Below are 6,000 nucleotides of genomic sequence, written 5' to 3'. Positions count from 1 at the left end.
AATGGTACCATTCGGATTCAGACGATATCAGCTGTCTCATTGAAAGCTTTTACGTGTCCTTAATTATCTGCCATTTGAATTCCATAGATGTGAAAGTCACTACGAGTGTTGCTGCATAGGGCCGATACAATAATATAAAGGTCCTGTTATATATATATATAAAAAAAGTGTCGCTGCGGAGTAAGTGTAACTGCCCTTCATACTGAGGCCTGTTTCAGACTGATTTTTCATACATTTGCCACTAAACGCAAGTAGCAAATGTATGTAGTATGCATTCGCAATAAGCACTAATTAATGGGTAAACAGGCCCTAATGCTAAGGCCAGCGACACTTACCCGTATCACGGAATAAATGTGTCGCTTAACTTCAAACTCGGGTAAATCCATTCGACCCTCTCAGCAAATATCTACCCTGTTACCTTTTCTTAATACCAAAATCGCATAATCTGACAGATGGATTTACCTGAGTTTGAAGTTAAGCGTCTCAAATAATAGTACTAGGTACAGAAGACTCACTCTCTAACAAACCACGTCTGTCACGATCAGCACAGATATGGCCGCTAGGTGGCGACAGCGCCACGCGCGGCTTATGGCAAACCCCAAAATTGGGGTCGAACGGATGTACTTTTAGCTACCTGTAGCAAAGCGACGAAATCGCGGAGTGAGCCACGCCTGCCCGTATGCCATACTTATCCGTATTGTCCTATCTAACTTATATGTTCGCTGTTCGTCGCGACAGTACAACATTTGACAACCAAATCCCTCAACCGTCATCAGTGTCACCAGTCTTCAACAGCAAGTGCTCTGTGGATGAAAGCGAGCACCTATGTCATATGCTCTTTGTGTGTTATGTGCTTTTGTGTGGAGTGCGTTGAGATTTCCGAGGCTCTGTAAATCATGCAAAAAGGTTGGAGGTGTATTTATCTATGGAGATTGCTGATTATATTGAACTGCCTGCATATTTCTTATAGTAGATAGCGGTATTCAGTTTTAACCCGTAAGGCAGAGGAGTTTTATAAAATATGAGGAAACATATTAAATCGCGTTCCGTCGCCTGTGGGATTGAAACAGTGATTGAGTTTAAGAAATGTTTTGTTTTTGACGGTCTTTGTACACACAAATAACGTATGAACTAAAAAATAAAACGGATTTTGTGATTTAGTTCCGTGTTTCAGCAAAATATGAATGATGATGATGATGATATTTATAGCCGAGATTTATTATTTTCAAAAGAGAAATTTCTTACATACCTACTCGTACATAGGCATAATCATTTGATTTTGTCGATCGATATGTTCTGTTTTTATTGATCGTTTTTTTAGGGTTCCGTACCCAAAGGGTGAAACGGGACCCTATTACTAAGACTTCGCTGTCCGTCCGTCCGTCTGTCCGTCCGTCCGTCCGTCCGTCTGTCCGTCTGTCTGTCACCAGGCTGTATCTCACGAACCGTGATAGCTAGACAGTTGAAATTTTCACAGATGATGTATTTCTGTTGCCGCTATAACAACAAATACTAAAAACATAATAAAATAAAGATTTAAGTGGGGCTCCCATACAGCAAACGTGATTTTTGACCAAAGTTAAGCAACGTCGGGCGTGGTCAGTACTTGGATGGGTGACCGTTTTCTTTTTGCATTTTTGTCCGTTTTTTTTTTGCTTTATGGTACGGAACCCTTCGTGCGCGAGTCCGACTCGCACTTGCCCGGTTTTTTAATATATTGCTGAATGTTTGTATACTTAGTGTTAATTACTAAGATCAATACAGTAAGTTAATTCTCTTCATTGATCCATTATGTTTGAATTGAGTAGGTGAAATGGAGCTACTGGATCCGGTTTTGATTTTATTTTGATACCACCTTTAAGATCGCTCGAGCTGATTGGTGTTAGACGTCAAGGTCGTATCAAAACAGTTCTAAACCGTAACAAGTTAATAAGTCAGAATGGGAAAAGGAGTGTACAGGTTTTTAAAGGGTCGGCAACGCGCATGTAACACCTCTGGAGTTGCAGGCGTCCATAGGCTACGGTGACTGCTTACCATCAGGCGGGCCGTATGCTTGTTTGCCACCGATTAAAAAAAAGAATCGGGCTCAAGAACCTAGAAAGCTTTAACAAAACCTCAAGCCATTCGTCGTATAACGATTACACGCAGATGTGTGTAATTTCTATGATATTCATATCTATGAATCAGAATCACACCTTACGCGTATAGACTGCAGACTGCTCCCTGAAGTAATTATGGAACCGATTTGCTAAATTTATTTGCATAAGGGATTAACGTAGTTTAATTAAGCTGGAAGGCTGAGCGGAGATTAGATGTTATCTTTGGAGATAACGCGTGTTTCCAGTCTTACCTGGATTTGTAAAGGTTCGTTCATTTTCGGTTCCATAAGCCTATTACCGTTGCTCGTTTAGCCTTTGGATAATGGCAAGATGTGGGTGTATGCGACTGTACTTGATAAGTAAGTAATGTAAACGCATTATTGTGCGAAAAGAATATTAATATTGATAACACTAACATCAGATAAAACATAAACGGTCTGATAAGCGCTGGTCTATCGGTAAGGTCAGGGGTTCGAACCCCGAATCATACCAGTGACTGTAGTGGAAATATTGTGTGTAATTTAATTTTATATTCATTAGACCTGCTAGCAGAAGTTGCGTTCTCGCGCGCGACTCCATACCTACTTCTAGCGCGATTTCAAGGAGGTAATGGCCTCGCGCACGAGAACGCAACACATGCTAGCACGTCAGATGCTCTGTAGCATCCTAAGGACACTGTATTAATTTCTCTGAGGCATAGCTACCAGAAGTTGGAAAACCACATGGATATTGCTATCGTAGAGATTCTCCTGCCAGCTTGGTCGCGGCTGCCGCTTTCGCATTGGTCTTAATAGTCATTTGCGGAAGTGCCGCGCTCTTATGGACCCTGTTTAAACCATCATCTTATTGATGTTACAGTACAGGCCAAAGATGATGAGAGGCTCTATACAATATAAGCGCAATTTCCTAAAACAAATTCCACTGAGTTATAAAAAATGGTATTTCACTTTCGTATTTATCCCGCCTTTTTTTTTTTTTTATTATGCATGGGTTTACTCATGGCCACAGACTAGCCGAGGCGTAGACGTGGCCTACGATGGAGCGAGCTCGCCCAGAAGGTGCCTGTTCACTCTTGATTTGAAGGTTGCCGGGTTATAAGAGCACGGAAATATAGACGCCGGCAAGGAATTCCATTCTTCGCCTTGAAATAAAGAGCTTTAAACCAGCCAAATTTGATCCAAACCTAACGAAAAATAAATTACAACAAAGTGAAAAGCAGTCCATTTACTGTTTACACAAGTATCACAAATAAATATTATCTCTCAAATTCTACTATAAGAAGCTAAATCCTAAATTATACTACTGATTTAACGTCGGCATGACCCCAACTGAAATTGGATAATTCCAAGGCGCACGTCCTGGTAATAAAATCGTTGTGAGCTTTATTCGGTGTCCGTGTTTCGACTATTTACTTACAAAGTCTGGCTTAGTGCTACAATATAGTTGTTACGGCCTTGTCATTGCGTCGCTACATCTTCACGGAGTGTACGGTCAAGAAATTTAATTTCAGTACCATTTTGTGACAGGGCCTACTTGGGGCGACCAACTGGACGCCGTCATGTTGGTCATCCTAAATACCATTGGGCAGATAGAGTGGCGCAGATCTCCGTGAGCTCGGCGTCGGCGAAAGCTGGCGGGATACCGCTCTGGATCTATCAAAGTGGCGTGCTCGTGTGTAGGAGGCCAAGACTCATTTTGAGTCATCGCGCCAACCGAGTAAGTACATAGTAAGGAAGTACCTACCATTTTGTAACTCACTGTGATAATAGTATGAGGTCCCTAGCGACTTTAATATTGATTGTCACTTTAACAAGGCACGAAATGGTACGGAAATACTCGTATTTGGTCACTATAGCTTTCACCATCTCAGCTGTTTGATGCTGTCTGTCCCGACTCCCGAGCAACAATCACGGGGTGAAAATATTAAAGACATCGAATTTGAGAAGGCAAAATTTAATGCACTAATATTTAAAATAAGTACCAACTTCGACTGATTAGTGCGTTAGTCTTTAGATTTTCTCTATGTTTTTTTGGGTATAAATACAATGTTCAAAAGAAGGAAAATTTATATATTTATATTTGTTGATTGTTAAGATTTTTTAATTTTTTTTTGCTATCGTAAGTACAACTTGTAAGAAACTGTGATCTCATTAAAGTTTATCATAAATTTCTTATGTATTTTATTTTAAACCTATTTTACAATTACAATTGAATTTATTTATTTAAACAGTGGTAGCCGAGTGGATATGACGTCTGACTTTCAATCCGGAGGTCGTGGGTTCAAATCCTGGCTCGTACCAATGAGTTTTTCGGAACTTATGTACGAAATATCATGTGATATTTACCACTAGCTTTTCGGTGAAGGAAAACATCGTGAGGAAACCTGCATACATCTGCGAAGAAATTCAAAGGTGTATGTGAAGTCCCCAATCCGCATTGGGCTAGCGTGGGGACTATAGCCCAAGCCCTCTCGCGCATGAGAGGAGGCCTGTGCTCAGCAGTGGGACGTATATAGGCTGAAATGGTGATGATGATGATGAATTGAATTTATTAAATTATAAATGGAATGAGCGTTATATTAAACAATAATTACCATTTTGCCATTAGTAAATTTTTAATGAATTATCGAAAATGACGTCCGATGGACACCACAACAGTAGAATCTCTCTATAAAATTCACCACAGTTGCAGAGGGTTAAATCCCTACGGCGAACGCCAGACAAGTACACTGTTGCCGCCATAATGAGCTCTTCTTAACAAGGTAACTTTATCCATTGTCTCGTAGTTTTTAGAGTTACGGGAACTTTGTGACCGGCGGTCGGGCCAGACTATAGTTTTGATACTTGGAATAGTCGGATAATTACTGGGCGGATGAAAGTCTTATTGTCAAGCTTGTGCATAAAACTTATCTAATACGTTAAAACGAGCAATTCTTGGTTATTTATAGATAGGTATATATTATGGAAACGGCTCTAACGATTTCGATGAAATTTGCTATATGGGGGTTTTCGGGGGCGATAAATGATCTAGCTGTCTTATCTCTGGGAAAACGCGCATTTTTGAGGTTCAATATGTTTTCCGAGCAAATCTCGATCGGTCTCCCAGATATTAAATATAAATAATTTATTTCCATTAATAATTATTTACAATTAATGTAGGTCTTATTATTAGTATTAATGGTGTATCAGATTTGATTATATAATTATATGATTATAATTTGATATTATTACTACTTATACCTATTTATTTCTATCCTTTCGATAATTTGTCAACCTTATTGTAAAGCATATTAAGGATCATTTTTGGCGGCAACACTACGAGTACCGTCAAATGCTGCAACTTTACCAACACGTTCCAACAATGCCTGTTTAGATAAAATTTAAATTTGTACTAAACCGTTATCTTATTTTCACTTCTAATAATAGGAGAAACGACTCGATTTATCTGGCAACCCATTTTTTTCTTTTTTTTTTGTGGCAACACTACTAGTTTTGGAAGCAGTCGCTGTCAAAGTTTGCAAATCACCACGTGTTTTTGCGGTGTCTTCAAAACTTTGACAGCATTGTTGGAACGTGTTGGTAAAGTTGCAGCAGTTGACGGTATAGAATAAGAGTGACATTCCATTTCCAACTGCAGCTGCAATACTGTTCATTTTACTATGGAAACGCGTCGCTGTCATTGTCAATTGCCATAGAAAATGAACAGTATTGCAGCTGCAGTTGGAAATGGAATGTCACTTTTAAATATAGGCTAGGCTAAGCGTAAATTTAAGTTTATGCCTCATTTCCACACCATTATGCATATTTAATTACGTATTAAATACAAATTGTATCAAAATAGCAAGAATTACCGATGTGGGTATTTGTATTTCAAATACGAATGCAAATTTCGATGATTAAAT

Source organism: Cydia fagiglandana, chromosome 12 (genome assembly GCF_963556715.1).
Source record: "Cydia fagiglandana chromosome 12, ilCydFagi1.1, whole genome shotgun sequence".
In the NCBI taxonomy this organism is placed as follows: domain Eukaryota; kingdom Metazoa; phylum Arthropoda; class Insecta; order Lepidoptera; family Tortricidae; genus Cydia; species Cydia fagiglandana.
The sequence above is the reverse complement of the archived record's forward strand: the minus strand, read 5'-3'. Positions refer to the sequence as shown.